This window comes from Vitis riparia, chromosome 17 (assembly GCF_004353265.1).
Source record: "Vitis riparia cultivar Riparia Gloire de Montpellier isolate 1030 chromosome 17, EGFV_Vit.rip_1.0, whole genome shotgun sequence".
Taxonomy (NCBI): Eukaryota; Viridiplantae; Streptophyta; class Magnoliopsida; order Vitales; family Vitaceae; genus Vitis; species Vitis riparia.
The window spans coordinates 2352052-2372310 of NC_048447.1; the positions used below are offsets into that span (position 1 = coordinate 2352052).

Consider the following 20259-nt stretch of genomic DNA (forward strand, 5'->3'; position numbering starts at 1 on the left):
ACCGTTGGTCGTGAGGAGGTCCCGAGGACGAAACCTAGATGTGTAACACCGCCTTTTCTTCTTTAAGTCTCGTTGTTTCCTGGAGAAAGGCTTGCATTTGTCGCTCGCTCTCCAGCTGTCGCCTTTCCATGGTTTTGCGCCATTCGAAATAGCCTTCGTCTCCTTTGGCTGACGAACGGCTCCTGGAAGGTGTGGACATCTTTACCATTGCTACGGTTCCCACAGACGGCGCCAATGTTGAAGCCTCGCGTCACCGGGGCCACTGCAGTTTCCAGATGGACGTGCCTTTTCAACTGAAGATAATACCTGCTTCAATTAACCTGCAAAAGACGTCCGAACAAGGGGTCTGGACACACCCTCCGATGGTTTTGTTAGCCTCCTTTCTCATATTTAGTCTATCCTCTTTTTGAGTAAGAAAGCTTACCTTCTTTCACTGTATGAGGGCCTTTTATAGTGTTAGAAGCTTTGTCCCCTTTAATGGTGGGAAGACTTTTTGGCTAGTCATGATGGTGCTAAGGTGGTGGCAGAGCCATCATTGTCCTATAGACGGCTGTCAGAAATTGTGGGAGGAATGAATTGTCGTCATCCCTGTCTTTTCGCTCTGCAGGCGGTGGGGTGTAGGCTGTGATAGGTTGCCTGAAGTGACTCAGGAGAGTCCCGTCGAGTATGCTTCTGGCAATGTAGACAATGATGGCCTACGTTTTGTGGCCAAGGCTTTTGGTTAAGACGCTAGCGCTAGGTTTGGAAAATATGTCCGGACAAGAGAGTGGGGTCTCCGGATGATGAGTTTAAGAATGCCGTATGCCCCCCTGAGGGAATTCGGATAGAGAGTTTATGTGCCACGTGTCCCATGGAGGAATGCTCTGCGGGGTTGCCACGTGTGCGTTTGGAGGTGGTCCCTACAAACTTTATTATCGTCATTCCTTTGGTGCCCCGTGCACATTGATGTGATAAAGATAAAAGATAATTAACTAATCTTGGCATATTTCAAGTTAATTTTACAGCATTTATGTATAATATATATATAACATAATCTCCGGCAAAGCTCATACCCAAATTCGTCCCCATTTTGAAAAACAGAGAAGAAATGGATCACAAAAGAGATGAAGAGAATGGTTTGGATGGAAACTACAATTCAGAAGTGGAAACTGAACACATGAAGAAGATGGAGAAGGAGAACCAAGAAGAAAAAGAAGAAGAGATGTCGGTGGAGCGGATTTTTGAAGGCAAGGAAGTACCATCATGGAGAGAACAGCTGACAGTGAGGGCCTTCGTGGTGAGCTTCGTACTGTCAGTGCTCTTCACCTTCATAGTGATGAAACTCAACCTCACCACTGGGATCATCCCTTCCCTCAACGTCTCTGCGGGGCTCTTGGGTTTCTTCTTCGTCTCGGTTTGGACAAAGTTTCTTGACAAGTCTGGGCTCTTGAAGCAGCCCTTCACTCGACAAGAGAACACTGTTATCCAGACTTGCGTCGTGGCCTCCTCTGGCATCGCCTTCAGCGGTATGTCTTTCCTTTGCCTTTCCCTAACACTACCATTATTTTATGTTTGGCTACAAAAAAAAAATACAGAAAAAAAAATTTTCTTCATAAAAGATTGAAAATTTTGATGTAAAATTATTGTTTAATAATTTAATTTTTAAGAAACCATATTAATATAAAATTAATAATTTTTCAATTTTTATTTTCTCAATTTGCAGGTTTTTTATGGTTTAAATGTTTCTTTTTTCTTTTCCTTCTGTTTTTGACTCTGGAATGTTTTACACCCCACACAGAGTCAAACGTAAAAATTTTTATTTTCCCACTTTTCGTATGTGCAGCTTATTATACCAAAACAAACAGGGCTTGGAAGAAAAATGGCAATTCCAAAAATATGGTAACCCTTCAGTAGCTGGGCTTAACGTTGCAATATTTAAATGCAAATTCTACCTTTTATCTCCTTTTTTCTTCCCCAAAATCAATGTGGAGCCCAGAGTTGCTCCCTGAATCAATGTGTATGCGTCATATCATCTGTATTCCTAAAAATTACTAATTTTCTGCACATCAAGGTCTGGTCTCCAGAAAATAAGAACTGCAAAAAGCAAAAAAATGTATAAGACCTTTTCACGGTCACTTTAACCTGCAACACAAAGAAAAATTAAGAAAACTGGACCATTTACTATTCATTAAAGGGGACCATACAACACTAGCTTCCCACAGATAACGGAAGCTGGCTATATCCACCCCCACATGTGTAACTCAGTTGATAGGGCCATCGACAATCTCCACCACAATATGTCACTATCGTTTTTTCATTCTTCTTTTTTTGTTTTTCCCCATATAGTGAAGACATTAGAACAAATTGCGACGTATACTAGTATTCATCCAAGAGGTGGCTAAGTGAGCCAATTTAATGCAAGCTAACAGAAGGGGCCATTTATTTCTAGTCTTTTCAAGGTTCGGCTGATAAGATATTTAGAAACAGTACCATTTTATTTTGGAATTATTTAAACTTTTAATTTTTTTTTATTGTTTTGGGCATATGGAGTGATTTGCCACACCACATGTACATATCTCTTAAGTCTTAACACCCTTTTGTACTGTATTTTCATACGCACCCACGTGCCATAGGATAAGAGTGCAAGAAGGGCCCAATCATCCAAAAATAACTTTTAAAAATAGCAGCTACTATGTAGTGGTCTAAAAATTGTTTAAGTGGGAATCTGTATATTCTTAAAATTATATTTTATTTTATTTATTTTATTTTTTGTTTTTTGTTTTCTTATGTTCCTAATAAAAAATTATATATACAAGTGATCCGGTTGACATGGCATAATGAATTGAAAAAGTAGGGGTGAAATTTGAATTGATTAGTTGAACCCAACTTGAACCCAACATGATGTTTAACGGGGCTTAAACAAATATTTTTAATACCCGAATTAAACTTGAATTATGTTTTCTCAACCCAAACTCACCTTTAGTTGGATTGGGGTTAATATTTGAACAACTCAAACTTAATTTGAGCCCGATTTAATGTTTTTATAATATTTATATTATTTATATCATATATAATAATATTCATTTAAAAAAAATTAAAGAAAATATCAAATTATTATGATATACTTTTTTAATTTTTTAGAAAGATATATAAATTTATTTTTATTTTTTATGATTATCTTGAAATTGTGTTATTTATTATTTAAATTTTGGTATAAATATATAGATTTTTTTTTTAATAAAAAATCACTATAGATGGATTTTGAATCGTGCAATCCAATTAACTTAACTAATTCGAGTCTAACCCAATTAATTCGAGTCTATACCCAATCAATTTGAATCTAACCCAATCAACCCGAATTTAACATGAGTTTAGAAAAATGAGGTTGAATTGAGTTTGAGTTGAATACCTCGAGTTAAAAGTCAAGTTGGCTTGAGCTTGGGCTAATTATTTCTTAATTTGTGTTGGCCTTAGTTTAACCAACAACCTGCCCAAATTACAACTCTATGAAAAAGTAACTAATTTTCTATACAAGTCAAGGGATTCTTAACAAAAGATACATTAAATTCTTAACAAGGGTTGCCAAACTTCTTAACTAGGCCAAACCCTTTTACTTCATTTGTTAAACTTGTTTCTATTTTAGTATTTTTTTTCTTTCTTCCTTTTTCTTAAAAAAAATGATCTATTATGCAATGAGATTGTGTTGTGAATAGGAATAGAGACGAATCAAAATACCAAATACAAAAGAGAGGAATGAAAGTAGAATAATTTTATCTTTTTATTCTTATTTCTAATATACAATCCAAATGTAGTAGCAGTGAATAAAAAAATGAAATATATTTTTCATTTCTATTTCCTGTTCTCATATATTGAATGCACCCAAAAAGGAAGCCGGGTAGCTCAACAAGCAATTAATTTTGTAAGCCACTTGTTGTATAGGATAATTAATACCAAAATAATAAGCAAATGTGAAGATTATTAGACCTATGTGTATATATATAAATGTTGAATGTCTTGATTTATTGTGTATAAATAGGAGGTTTTGGAAGCTACCTTTTCGGAATGAGTCAAGCTATTGCTAAACAATCTGAAAATGCTGGAGGCAACGAGGAATATAAGAACCCAACAGTAGCATGGATGATTGGCTTTCTCTTTGTTGTTAGCTTTCTTGGCCTCTTTTCTGTCGTGCCTCTTCGAAAGGTTTGTCCTCCAAACTCACACTCAATAACCAAGAAAATTTACTGAATTTAACTACTTGTAGGATATGCATCGACATTTAGAGTCTATTTGATAGTTTTCTAGAAAACACTTTTAGCATTTTTATCACTTAGAAAATTTTATTTTTAAAATATTAAAAAGGTTAGAAATACTTTTAAAATCACTATTAAACATACTTTTAATTTTTCTCAAACTAAATATAGAAAGGGAGTTAGTCTGCAATCTTGATTTGTATAGTATGTTATTGGTTTCAGATCATGATTGTAGACTTCAAATTGACATACCCAAGTGGTACTGCAACTGCTCATCTCATCAACAGTTTCCACACTCCTCAAGGAGCCAAGTTGGCAAAGTAAGGCGCTACATGGTTTGATATCCCTTAAGATATCTAGATAGAAAATAGGCATATGAAAATTTGTGGATTCTCATTAATTGTTTCTTGTATTTGATGGTTGTAGGAAACAAGTTAGAGCATTGGGCAAGTACTTCTCCTTCAGCTTCTTGTGGGGTTTCTTCCAATGGTTTTTTGCTGCTGGAGACAATTGCGGATTTGCAGGCTTCCCCACGTTTGGACTTAAAGCATACAAATACAAGTATGCAAGTGTAGCACCCTTCTAAGATAGCATTAATAATTGGTGTTGATGCATGTTAATTAGTGAACAAAAGTTATAACAAGTTATTGAAATTGTAGAATGTAGCAAAGATTTTACATTAAATAACCTCAATGTGCCATGATATAGGCATTAACTTGTTGATAAGAATTCCATGTTAAGCAACCTACTTATAATGAGTTTCAATTCATTTTGTGACTGACAGTGCTTGTTTTGATAATTACAGGTTTTTCTTTGATTTCTCGGCAACTTATGTTGGAGTGGGGATGATTTGTCCGTATATAGTAAACATATCGCTGCTGGTTGGAGGAATTCTTTCTTGGGGACTTATGTGGCCGCTTATAGAAACTAGAAAGGGTGATTGGTACCCTGCAGACCTTCCCTCAAGCAACATTCATGGTCTTCAAGGTTACAAGGTCATTATCTAGTAGAATGGCCATGGGGCCAGTATATCATAACCCCGTTACAGACTTCATTTATTTCTCACTAACATTATGTTATGTCCTAATGCAGATATTCATCGCCATTGCAACAATCCTAGGTGACGGGCTATATAACTTTTCAAGGTACTGGGTCAAACTCTCTTGGGATTGTTTTACCAACTCCAATACAAAAATATGAGCGGTGTCCCACCCATTGAGGGTCGCTGCACTCCTAGGAGCTCATCTACTTCTTACAATGATACTCGTCGGACACAAGTTTTCCTCAAAGATCAAATTCCAACATCATTTGCTATTGGAGGGTACATTGCAATAGCTGCAATCTCCATGGCCACACTTCCTCACATATTTCCCCAACTCAAATGGTACTACATACTGGTTATCTATCTTGTTGCTCCTACCATGGCGTTCTGCAATGCATATGGGTGTGGGCTCACTGACTGGTCTCTTGCATCCACCTATGGGAAGCTTGCCATCTTTAGCATTGGAGCATGGGCTGGTGCTGCACATGGTGGAGTTATAGCAGGCCTGGCAGCCTGTGGAGTTATGATGAACATTGTATCAACCGCTTCGGACCTAATGCAGGATTTCAAGACTGTTATCTAACCTTAGCTTCACCACGCTCAATGTTTGTGAGCCAATTCATTGGTACTGCAATGGGTTGTGTCATCTCCCCTTGTGTCTTTTGGCTGTTCTACAAGGCTTTTGATGACCTTGGGCAGAGTGGAAGTGAATACCCTGCTCCTTATGCTCTGGTCTACCACAACATGGCTGTTCTTGGGGTAGAGGGCATCTCCAATTTACCAAAGAACTGTTTCACGCTTTGTTGTGTGTTTTTTGGTGCAGCAATTCTCGTGAATTTGGTTAGGGATGCTGTAGGTCGAAAGAGGGCGCAGTTCATTCCAATCCCAATGGCAATGGCAATACCATTTTATCTGGGCCCTTACTTCGCCATTGATATGTGTGTTGGTAGCTTAATATTATTTATATGGCAAAGGATGAACAAAGCCAAGGCAGAAGCTTTTGGACCTGCAGTAGCTTCTGGCTTGATTTGTGGAGACGGAATATGGACTTTGCCTAGTTCAATTCTTGCTTTAGCAGGAGTAAAGCAACCAATTTGCATGAAGTTCCTGTCTAGGGCAACAAATGCCAGGGTTGACAAGTTCCTAGGGGCTTAAGACTTATCAAATTTTACCTATGAAGGATGATCTGTAAGGTTTATACTTGCAACTAGTTGTACCATGAATCTCTTTACTATTTTGTTTAGATGATGGCTAAGTTACTCCTAATACAGAATGTTTATGGCAATAGCTTTATCTTCTCTTTTCTATCCCATTAAAATCAAAGTTCTCATCAAACGCAATTGGACCTTGCTATGGTACTAAAAATTCACTTTTTGGTACATACCAAAAGGTCGTACCCAATCTCGAATAATCAAATTATCAATACGGTTACTTTTATATCTCAAAATAGAAAATTAGTCTTAAAAAGTAAAACTAATTAAAATTGTTTTTTTTAATAATTAATTTATAGACATTTTATGGATGTTTTGTTTTTATTTTTTTATTTAAGCATTGTCTTATAAGTATTATGCTAAATTGAGATATATTAAGGGTGTGTTTGGCACGCGGGAATGAGGAATGATAATTAATATTTTTTTCATTCCTCTTCCCTTTTAAATAAGAATGAATTTGGTAATTTCAATTCTTATATTTGGATGCATATAGAAATGTAAGATTAGAATAATAATTTGTTTTTATTTCAATTTAAGTAAAAAATGAGAATTGAAAATGAAAAAAATCTATACATATGGTGTAAAATGATTTTTAAATTTTAATTTTATTTTAAAAAATCTAACATTGTATATAGTTTTAAATAATTTTCATTTTTTTGTTAAATAATAAAAACATATTTGGCCATGTGATTTTTTTTTTTAAAAAAATAATTATTTATACGATTATTTGGTTGTAGTTATTTAAAAACAAAGTAAAATAGAAAATCGAAAATGAATTTCAAATCAAGTGAAACTTTGTATTGAATTTATTAATAAGTTAAATAATTTGAAAAAATAATTTAAAACCATATGTATGTAAAGGCTATAAAAAATAATAAACATAATTAATGTTATAAATTCTCTATTTTAAGAATAATTTGAAATTTAAAAAAGTGATTAATTAATTCTAGATTAAATAAAATAACTCAGAATATCATCTTCCTAGTTGAATAATAAATTTATGCATATAATAAAAAATTTGACTCATTTATACCTTAAAAAATAAAATTTTATTTATTTTTATATTCATTTAAAATAGAATAGCATTATTATTGTTTTTAACAAATAAATTAATTATGCTTTTATAAGATACTAATATCTATATTTTTAGGATATTTATAAAATCATATAAATAGTATTAGAAATTGTTAATTTTTAATTTTTATTATTTATTTTTAACAAAATAAATCAATTAATATTAGTATCTATATTTTTATAATATTTATAAAAAATATAATTTATAATTTTATTACATTATCAATACTTATATTTTATTGAAAAGTATTTATTTTTAATTATTTTTTATTTTTAATAAGACATAAATTAAATTTAGTTACATTATACAAATTGAATTTACAATTTTTTCTTTTACAAAATCAAAATAAAAATTTATTTTTAAGAAGAACTTATCTAAAAAGTCTTTAGTTTTTTAATTTTTTGAATAATATTTTTAAAAATAACTTGCACTAGGGAATTAAAATATCTCCTACTTAGGATGAATTGAAATCTTACTTTTAAGCGAGATTTCATTTGAATTGGAATGAGTTTTGATTTTTATTTCTATTATCATTGGAATCAAATAGAAAACTATCTTCACTTTTACATTTGATGAGGACAAAGTATGGATATATTTGCTTCTCCAAACTATGAATAAATTATTTGAGAAATTATAATATTTGTAGTTGAATTTTTTTTTGAAATACTTCTAGGCTATGTTTAGTTCTAAGAAAATATTAAGAAAAGAAAAAAAAAATAGTAAAGAAAATAATATTCTCATGTTGAAGAAAGTCAGATATAATTAAAATTAATAAGAAATTTATATATTTTAAAATTATTTAATCTTTATACAAAAGCGTTAAACATATTGAAGAAAATGAAAATAATTATTGATTTAAAATTTTTATTTTTATTTTCTTTCACTTTTATTTCGTTATACTTTTCCTTTTTATTTTCTTTACTTCACATTTTTCCTCAAACATTCCCCGGAACCAAACATAGTCTTAAAGTTAGGGACTTCTAGCACTTAAGTTCTCCCTAACATGACTATGGAAAGGATCATCTACCGAAAAATCTGCAATCCATGATTAATACTTGATATGAATGGGTTTTATATTTTTTAGATTGTGATTGGCTGCATATAGGTTTTCTTTAGAAAGTCGGTTTGGGTGTGGGTTTATATCTTAAAACAACTTCAAACACATCCATTAACTTTGAAATTTTAAAGAATCCAACTCTCTAGAAAACCTGGTTATTCTAATAATTTTTAATAATTACATATCATAAACATTTTATAATTTCTAAATTTTATATGCAAATTCACCATTAAAAATTATTTTGTTTATAAATTAAAAAAACATGCATGCATTTGGTCAGCCATGTCATTGTCAATAGAATCACTTTACTCTAATTGGCTGTACGTGGGATAACTTTTAATTGTATTTGGCTTTATATATGGGAAAGCTGAATTAGTGGAAAACATAAATTATAATTTTCAAAAAATAATATTTATAGCATAATTAAACATTTAATTATGGGTTACTCACCATCTACCCTAGAGAACACAGGGCATTTGCTACCCGGTTTTAATGGAGCTACACCGACTTTAGGTGACACTAGGGTCTGGACATATGACAGGTGAGCAAACGTACTCGGAATCATCAAATGCAAGGGGGCAATAGAAATCACTGAGCCCGATGGAGAAAGATCCATTTGCAACTGATCCGCTTCAACCATTGTGCCTCTCACACGGCACATATCAAATCACCTATACGAGCTGCCTGCTTACACAGGAGGAACTGGAACTACTAGAGAGCATGCTTAAGCGCAACAAGGACATCTTCGCTTGGACTCACTCAGACATGTCGAGGATTCATCCATCTATGGCCTCCCACAAACTTAACATCTCACCCACCTCGCGACCTATTCGGCAAAAGGTTCGACATTTCCATCCGGACAGGCAAAAAATCATCTAAGAAGAAATTGACAAATTATTGGTAGTAGGATTTATCAAAGAAGTCAAATATCCAAACTGGTAGGCGAACGTGGTAGTAGTTCCGAAGAATGATGGAAAGTGGTGAGTTTGTGTTGATTACACCAACCTAAATGACGTTTGTCTAAAGGATAGCTTTCCCTTACCCTAGATAGACCAGATAGTTAACGCCACAGTTGGGCATGAGATGCTTTCCTTTCTAAACACCTTCTTCGGATACCACCAAATCCCCATGTTCCAGTCGGATGAGGAGAAGACAACATTGTTACACCACAAGGGTTATACTGTTACAAAGTCATGTCGTTCGAGCTCAAGAACGCTGATGCTACCTACCAGAGGCTAATGATTATGTTGTTGGTGTTGTCTTGTTTCATCAGATACGAGACAAAGAGCAAAGGTCCGTCTACTACATGAGCAAGGCAATGGTAGGCGCTAAGACTCGATATTCCCAAGTAGAACAGACCGCCCTAGCACTAAAGGATGTCGCTCGAAAGCTTCGCCCATATTTTCAGGCTCACCAAGTGACCGTACTCACAAACCAACCACTCCGAGATACCCTGCACAAACCAAACCTATTCGGACGAATGTTGAAATGGGCCATAGAGTTGAGTGAGTGTGAAATCAAGTATTAGCCAAGGTTATCATTGAAAGGACAAGTTATGGTCGACTTTATAGTTGAACTTCTTAAAAAACAAGCACATTTGATTGATCGCCCTGGAGAGCAATGGTGGACACTTCATGTAAACGCTCGTCCAGAGTGTCCGAATTTGAAGTAGGTCTGATCCTACAATCACCAACTGGGGAACTAATGGAGCTAGCTATCCCTCTCAACTTTTTTGCCTCCAACAACGAAGTAGAATATGAAGCTTGTCCCAGTCAGGCTAGATTTAACTAGAATGTTGGTTGCAACCAAGTTGGAAATCAGAAGCGACTCTCAGCTAATTGTTAGACAGATTCAACTAGAATGTGAAGCAAATGATGAACGCATGGCTCGCTACCTCGCCATGATGGAAGATCGCTTGAAAATTTTGGACAAGTAGGTCATTAAACGAGTACCACGAAAGGAGAACGTGAAGGCAAACGCACTGGCCGGAATAGATGTCACTCTTCCCATAAAAAAGGCAGTGATGCTACCTGTCTACCTCAAAGCCACACCCTCAATCACACCAGAACCAGTGTGTAGAACCAATGAAGCGAACTCAGGCTAGATGCATGACATCGTGAAATACCTCCAGACTGGGGAATTACCAGAATATGAGAAAGAAGCACACAGACTTCGCCTACAAGCAGCACGTTTCACGTTGATTAATGACCAACTCTATAGACGATCATTTGGAGGTCCATACCTAAAGTATTTGAGCGAGCTAGAAGCCAAATATGTCTTTGCTGAACTCTATGAAGGCGTATGCGGCAATTATCCAAGCAGATGAACTTTGGCACACTACGCCTACACGCAAGGGTACTACTGGCCCACCATGAAGTAGGATGTTTAAAGCTATGTTAAAAGCAGTGATCGATGGCAAACATAGCGGTGGACAAGGAAGGAAAAAAGACATGACCGATGGCAAACGCAGTGGCGGTGGATGTGCAGTGCGGGCAGGGAAACTCCAAAGTGGGAAAATGCTAAAAGGTGACCTAAAAAGTATAAAGTCCCTCTATTTATAAGGATCCAAAAACCCAAGTATTCCAAGTGACAAGCTGTCTGGAAACGTTTCCCAAAGCCAATTGAAAAGGTGCGCCGCTTGATAACCAGCCTTGATTGATGTGACTCGTCATTACAGTCCCAAATGACATGTGTTCCTAAGCGCCCAAATAACCTGAGAAGACAGATAATTCGTCCTACCTCAACTCGTCGGCTACCCGATCGAATAGAAGCAGATAGATTAAAGGGGCATCGTGGGGGGTTTCCCTCCACGTGTCCTCCCCCAAATCAAAACCCCTTAGTCTGTCCAAGGGAAGCAGATGATCCGTCTAAGATCAATCTATTTGAACTAAAACAAACTCCATCTGGCACAAGAGGAAAGAGATTTCCTTCTTTCTGGGTGCTAGACAAAATGGACAAACTAAGCCAACTAAGATTTCCAAATGGATTAACCAACATAGCCGTATATTCCAAACATTAAATAGATGGATAACCACACCTAGTGCTTGAGCAATGACCTAGACAACACTTACGTCTAAAAGTCAATGTCTAATAATTGCTACGCGTAATCAGCAACATTGACAAATGTAAATGCACAATCAACTACATGGTCTAAGACTCTTGCTAGATAGCCAGCAAATGGCACTAGTCAGCAGATTTTGTTTGGTATGATTGCCTAATCCGCACAGAGATGATGGAGTTGACTCTCTTGCTAAGGCTTGATTTCTGCTCTAATGGCAATCATCATCACAAAAAGGCATGAATGCACCATCAATGTTATGGTGATGGTTTCATCTATTTTATAAAAACCCCTTGAGAAGCATGAGAAATGTACGCGCATACAGAGCCATTCAAAATAATTAAGACCTATTCTTATTATTTTCTTACTTAAGCTTCGGAGGAGAGTGTTTGGACCATCTGTTCGGACATCCTTTTGTGTAGGAAAGAAGCCCGCCTGACTCCAGAGAAGCTAGACGGACTCATATCTGGTTGGCAATGCATCAACAATCTAGATGTTTAATTAATAGTAAAATATCTATAAAAAAATTTACGAAAATAAGTTATAAAAAACTACTCTTAAAAATACAAGATTTAATTTAAATTATGTTATCTAATATGGATTAAAATATAATTAATAAAAGTTTTATATATTTAAAATAATAAATTCAACTATTCATGTGCCTTTTAAAAAATAATGACATTGACCTATAAAATGAATCAAAAGCATTTACAATGGTAAAATCAAGTTAATTGTAAGAATATAAAATAATTTAAAGAAATTAAATGGCAATCTTATATTATTATAATATATTACAATTTATTATCTATTAACACAATCATAAATTGTAGGATAACATATCTGATGTATTTATTTATAAATATTATTTATTGATGAATATCAAATTCTTAACTAAATTATTTATGAATTATGGTATTTTATATATTATTTTAATTATGTTTAAATCATTTAAAGGAATATTTATCATTAAATTATCCTTTTGCAATAATGAATTTATATAGAAACTCTTAAATTTAATTTAAATTATCAATGTGAAAAAAATAATTCATAAAATTTTTAAAATAATAATCATAACCACTAATTACCAAAGTTTGGCGAACCAAAAACATGTTGGACCTCTCACACCTTTAGCCCAAGCTCCTTCCTTGCAAACTCACAATGTCGCAGCCTTCTAAGGATGTGCTGGGTATTTATGTAACTCATGGTTTCTATTAGTTTCCAAAATAGGATAAGTTTTAGTTCTATTAAAAAAGGAACTTGGTATTGTGGGTATTTGAACTGGGACTCGTGATTATCAAAATAAGCAATGGACCATTCAACTACATGACTCATTTGATTGATGACATGGTAAATATCTCTATATATCCTTGTTTTAAATTTTTATCATATAAAATATTTAAACAAATATAAATATTTATATCTACATTTATTTTTATAATAATTATTGATGATAATTAATTAATATAATAATTTTTAAAATCTTAAAATAATAAAATATATAGGTATGTAATTAAATTAAATATTAGAATTTTCTTTCATATTCATATTTATACCTATTTTATTTAATCAAATTTAACATATTAATATATTTATATTTATCCATATCATTTAATTTGATATGTCAAATATAAAAAATGAAATATTATTAAAAATTATATATATATATATATATATATATATATATATATATATATATATATATATATATATTTAATTTCTTACAATTATTCTTAATTTTAATAAAATATGGATTATATATTTATAATGTCACTGGTTCAAGTGTGGTTCAGTCACTGATCAGTGAATCATGAAACGATAACTTTTTCAGTTCAATATTTGATCCAATTCTAAAAATATTGCTAATTACTTCCAATCTAATGAATTTCACCTACTCCAAGTTTCAAAATTCATATTAAAAAAAAAAAATCATTTCTTTGAATGATATGAATATAAAGATATATGATATGATACATATCATTACTAAGTATTAAAAATTAATTTATAATATGAAGGATATGATACAAATCATTGCTCTTTAATAAAAATTAATTATTAAAATTAAAATTTTTAAATTAAATTATTGATATTCTACATCACTAGAATTATCATAATAGATTTTTATTTAAATAATTTGAATGAAATATGATAAAAATAAAAGCTTATATGATTACAAACATATATTACCTATAAGATAGGTGTATAAAAGTTAGTTACTCAATTATAAAAAAATAAATAATTGAAAGAAATGTAACAAATAATCTTATATTATTATAATATATTACAATATTATTTATTAATATAATCATATATGATAATATATTTGATTTATCTATTTATAAATATTGTATTTTTAATTTATGTTATTTTATGTATTATTTTAATTAATTTAAAGTTATTTAATTATTTAAAACAAATAATTTATCATCAAACCACTCTTTTTTAATATTAAATATATATATATATATATATAACTTCTAAATTTAATTTAAATGATTTCACTAATAAAAAATAATTGACTCATTAATTACCTTTACCAACATTATTGCTTTCTATTAAAGGGCCTCACCTATATAACTCGTTAATTTAATTTTTAGAATGATTATTAATAATAAAAATAATAATAAGTCAAAATTCTTATTAAAAAATCATTTCATTGGAAATGCCAAAAAGACATGGTACCCTATAGTATTAATTATTAGAAATTAATAATTAAAATTAAAATTTAAAAATCAAAATTGAAATGAATTTAATGTTAATTCTTATTAAAAAAATATATATATAATTCACTTGGGAATGATAGGTGAGAAAATAAAGGCTAATCTTTAAAAGAGAAAACACTGGGATTAAAAAAAAAATCTTTTTAAACACAACAAGTTTAAGCACAAGATAAGCAAATAAAAGGAGATAAAGTTAGAGAAATTAAACTCAGATTTTATAGCTCCTAACCAAGTGAGGGTTCCACTAACTTGAAGCTTCAACCAAGCTTCCAATCACCTTTACACTTGGATTCTGGCTCCAATGGGCTCTTACACAATCTCTTCAAGTTTCAACTCACTTGAAGGTTTTAATACTCAATTGAAAAATATGAATCTCTCAACCTAGCTCAACAACAACTCAAATACAACTCAAGGCTATGATGAATCACAAAGGTGCACTAAAAGATATGCAAATGAAGATTTAATGCACCAAGAAAAGAATGAGAGCTTTTAAGGCAAGAGCAAGTGGGTAGACAAATAAATGCAGATGTTCTCTTTCTCATAAATGAAGTGGAGCTCTCTATTTATAAGTTTCTAACCTCAAGAGCCAAGAAAACCAAAAAGCAGCGTTAGTCGGTCGAGCTGGGGGTCAACCAGTTCACTAGTCGTTGGAGCATTTAATGCTTGGTAGGTGACCGTTACCCTCCACCGGACCTCGATTGGAGGTTGACCGGGAAGGCAAATACCTCGACTGAGAAGGAAAGGCTACTAGAAGAGAAAGAGTGCTTTTTTCACTCCTCAACCGGACCTCGACTAGGAAGAGGAAACCGATCAATCAATACCTTGGCTAGTTGAGCCAGTTGGCCAGTGCCTTGACCGATTCACTATTTTTGGCCCAAAAACCTATCTTTTTATGTTCTTTTCTCTTCTAACACTTAGGCAAGGTCTTTAGGTAAATTAATATGTCAATTTTGAAGTGATTTGCTTAAGGTTCATTATATAAAATTCGGGTTTTGATGAAACTGCAACTTTAAAGAATAAATCGAGTTTTTCAAAGATGCATGAAATGATATGTAAAACCTAAGTGCACCCATGCATTCATCTTACATATGTTTCCTATGATTAAAGGGTCTTCCAAAGGTCTTGATCTTGCATCCATTAGGTCTTTTGATGAATTTTCAAATTAACATGTGGAATTCTTTATTATTCAAACCAATTAGTAACTTAACCATGGTTTGTTATCAATATCAAAACTTGATTAGGAGAACCCTTGGGCTAACAATAGGAATTAGAAGGGAAATGATATGATATTGTAGACCCCTCAATGGACCAAGGCTTCGTTTTTTTTTTTTTACCACCCCTCATTAAGACAAGGTAAACTAGGCATTTCGTTTAGAGGAGTAGCTAGTAGAGGGGGTGATTGGAACAAGATAAATGAATGATGATCTGAGTAAGGTCAGGAAGCTGGTGGAGGCTTGCAGAGGAGGTCTAAAGATGAGACGAGAGAGACATGTGAGGGGGTTGGGGAGTAGGTGAGGTTTGACTCAGAAGAAAGATATAGGGTGAGTTGTTTGAAGGAAGCGAGGGGAGCTTTTTTTTAAAGGGAGGGGGGTCTACAAATATTTTAGAGAAATGAGCATTTCAGGTATGGTTTCTTTGTGCATTTCTTATTCATTCTTCCTCATTATAACTATTTTTTTTAATCATCTCTTCTTGGTGCTTGAGCATCGTTGGTTTATTTTGTTGTGCATTGAGATGTGTTGAATCCGAGTTTACTTTCATGCTTGCTCTATTTTAGTTGTTTTTTGGTTTTTTGGGCTTCTCTTTGAGCTTTAATAGGAATGAGAGAGGGAGAGTAGTGAGGAGAGCTCCCTCTGATTGCCAAGAGCTCCTTCCATTTCGTAGTATCATTATTCGATTTCGATTTAGTTCAGTTTTTTTTTTTTTATCATTTATGGAAGTTTTAGATTCTTAAATCTATAAATTTGTTTTTTTTTTTCTTGATGTTTTCCATTGCAGTAATCACCACTTTTTGATCAAGAAATGATCACTGGGAAAATATTTTCCTATATTTTCTCGTCCTAGAAGTTTTTTTTTCGCTCGAGAAATTTTGTGGTTTTTTTTCTTCTTCTTCTCTTCTTCTCTTGTTTCAGATCTAAGCTGAGAGGGAAGAGATGTAAGAAATTCGTTTCTAGGGTTACCATTTTCTTTGAGTCTGAGGTAGTTGTGGATCTGTAGATCTAAATGACTTGTTTCAAAGGATCTTTTCGAAGATCGAGTGAGATATCTAGAATTTTTGCCCGGGATCTTGGTTTTATAAGAAAAAAAAAGCTTTGTTTAATTGAGTAAGAATTCAAAACTAGATCTTGGTTGTTTGTTTGGAAGGTTGTGGACTTTTGGATTGACTTAGAGCTAGATTTATTGTATATGTAGTTTTATTGCGTGCTTTTGAAGAATGAATTATTTTCCTGATGAGGTTTTGGAGCACGTGTTTGACTTCCTGGCGTCGCATCGACACCACAATGCGGTATCTCTAGTGTGCAAGTCATGGTTTAAGGTGGAGAAATCTAAGGAGGATTTCGACCACCAGTTTGTTCAGGCCGAGGAGAACCGCTGGTGTTGGGGAGTTTCAGAAGACTATTGGGTTGAAAATGGTGGATGAGATGATGGAAAAGAAAGGTGAGGTGAAAGTGAAGAAGATGTTGCATTTCAGGGTCTTTGGACTATATGATGATGAGTGTGTTTAGAAGGAGCTACGACTTTGGAGAAGGTGTTTGAGGTGATGTTGTTGGGCTGCAGTGATTGCTTGGGTTTCTGGGTTAGCTTTTTTGGTCCACGTGTTTGTTATTTGGCTCTTGGTTTATAAGCTCAAGGTTGGTTTTGTTGGGATTGCAATTACTTTTGGTTTCTCTTAGGATGGTTGTTTCATTTCGGGCATCAAAGGTTATCTAAACTGGAATGCTAAGTGGAATTCTTGTTCAAACTTTACTATTAGCAATCATGACAGTCAGATGTGGTTGGGAAAAACAATGCACATGCAGAGCCATGCCATCTTTTTATTCATTTTTTTTATAACTTTTAATGCTAAAAGCTTTATTTCTTTATCTATTTTGTTTATTCTTTTTTTTTTATTCTCAAATAACTCTTTAAAATCTCCTAAAATTCTAAAGTTCCAAGTTTATTTATCTACTCATTTATCTATTCCTTTTTTTAAATAAATAAAAAAAAACATAATTTTCGAAATAATCTTGTAAAATCTTATTTTAAATTTAGTTTATGAAACTCCAATTCTTAAATTCAATTTTCCAAAACTCCAATTTTTTAAATTTAATTCTTCAAAATTCAATTCTTGAAATAATTTTCTAAAATTCTAATTTTAAATTTAATTTCCCAAGATTCAAAATTTTAAATTTAATTTTCCAAAAATTCCTCAATTCTGAATTTAATTTTTAAAATGCAACATTCAAATAAATTTTCGAAACTCCAATTCATTTCAAATCAAAATTTCAAAATTCTATTTTCAAATAATTCTTCAAAATTCTTTTTTCTTAAATTTAATTTTCAAATTTCCATTTTCAAATAATTTTTCAAAATTCCAATCCTCAAATTTAATTTTTTAAAAACTCCCATTTTTAAATAGTTCTTCAAAATTCCAATTTCCAAATTTAATTTCCAATTTCCAAAATTCCAATTTTCACATTTATTTATTTAATCATTATTATTTTCGTTATTATTATTATTCTATTTATTTATTTTTTAAAATTCCATTTTTAAATAATTCTTCAAAATTTCGATTTCCAAATTAAATTTCCAATTTCCAAAATTCCAATTTTCACATTTATTTATTTAATCATTATTATAATTATTTTATTTATTCATTTATTTTTAAAATTCCATCTTTTAATAAATCTTCAAAATTTCGATTTTCAAATTTAATTTCCAATTTCAAATATTCCAATTTTCACGTTTATTTATTTAATCATTATTATTTTCGTTATTGTCATTATTATATTTATTTATTCATTTATTTATTTTTTAAAATTCCATCTTTAAATAATTTTCAAAATTCTAATTTCTTTCAAAATTTAATTTCCAATATTCTAATTCTTAAATTTAATTTTCAAAATTCCAATTTTCAAATTATTTTCAAAATTCCAATTCCTTTCAAATTTAATTTCCAAAACTCCAATTCTTAAATTTAATTTTCAAAACTCCAATTTTCAAATAATTTTCAAGACTTCAATTTTCAAATAATTTTCAAAACTCCAATTTTCTTTCAAATATTTTTAATTCCACTCCATTTTTCAAATATTTTTTTAATTCACAAATTTTCTTTGATTTTCAAATAATCTTTCATTTTCTTTGATTTTTTTTAATAAGCATGAATGATTTTTTTCATAATTCCTAAATAATAATTTGTGATATTAATTCATGCAAAATAAATTGGGCTTTGGTGGGAACCTTACATATGAGTTTTCTCTTTTGATTGTCAATTGTTATGCTTAATGAATATTGCTCGATCTTTATCTTGCTCTTTGATATGCATGTAATAATTTTATACTTGAGCTAACCTTATTTCCATGATAGCGCATTATTACTTGTTGTTAAGGTACGTTCTCAATCCTACTTCATTTATTTGTTCGTTATCATGCTTGATTCATTTTATTATTTGATCATTTCATTAGTATCCATTAATTTCCTTATCAATGGCCAAACTTATTTCACCTTGTTTAGAGAGACCCATTTTTAGGGGCTTAGAGGGGTGCTACGATCTTTACCGTACCTTCCCAATAAGTAACTTGACCCCCGAACCCAAGTTTGACTTTTCACAAACCGTCTTTTCCAAATAAGGAGTCACACTTAAGGTTTTCTTTTATATTTTGTTTTCTCTTAAAAAATAAAACAAAAATAAGTGGTGACTCCAAGTCTTCTTCAAAAAATCAATTTTTCACCAAATAAATAAAAAAACAAGTTTTACTATCGAGTGGGAATGCATTGAGCCAAAATACAGGGTCCACAAAATAACGAATTCATTAGGGATTGTTTAGAAAGTCAAGCTTAAACTTAAGATAAGGCAAATGTGGCGTTTGATTAGGCGATTGATGGATACCTTCCTTCTGTGCTTCTCTATGCTTGAATGATCATAGCACATTAAGGATTTTGATGTGGCGACTTTCCATGTTTGACTGCTATATCCATTTGGGACATTGACATGCTGATGATATTGATTGATTCTCTTGATTGTCTTAGCATATTGATTTTTGCTCTTGCCATGATTATCTTGCTCACTTTGACATGTATGTTCGCATTGTTGTATAACTTGTTGTCTTAGTGATTGACTCATTTTCTTGTATATTATCTTGACCATCTTTGAGCATACTATCCTTGTTTCTATTCATTTTGATTGTCATATTATCATTTAGCTTATGTGTGGACATGGATGATATACCTGCGTTCTGCTTGACTGCCTGTTGCATGACTGCTCTTCTCTTGTGTGTTTGCATGTTGCTTGTCCGTGTGGGTCGCATATCTATCCCCTTACCTCCAATCCTATGGTTTCAATCATTTCCTTCATTTTAGTTCTTACATTTGCAAGTGTGAGGCCTTGTGTGTGCTTGTTTCTCTAATTGAACCAGTTATTTAGGAGTAGGGTCTAGCGACAGGCTATATCGATGTTTGGGAGCATTCTGGAGGAGGTAGACATATTGATACTGATTGGAGTCCGATCTTTGAAGACCTATATAGCCCAAAGCTAGGTTTCATGGATATTTATGTGACCAATGTGTTTTCTTTTCTACTTTAGCTTCATAGGATGTTCGGATGCACCCATACCACTCACTGTGCACTTTAGTTGACTATTGAGTGTTAAGAGTTGAGAAAGCTTTCACTAT

At 32.4% G+C, this 20259-nt stretch overlaps 1 pseudogene; it reads left to right on the plus strand.

Annotated features, from left to right (window-relative positions):
* Positions 1-1050: 1050 nt before the first annotated feature.
* Positions 1051-6514, plus strand: LOC117903951 (annotated as a pseudogene).
* Positions 6515-20259: the final 13745 nt, after the last annotated feature.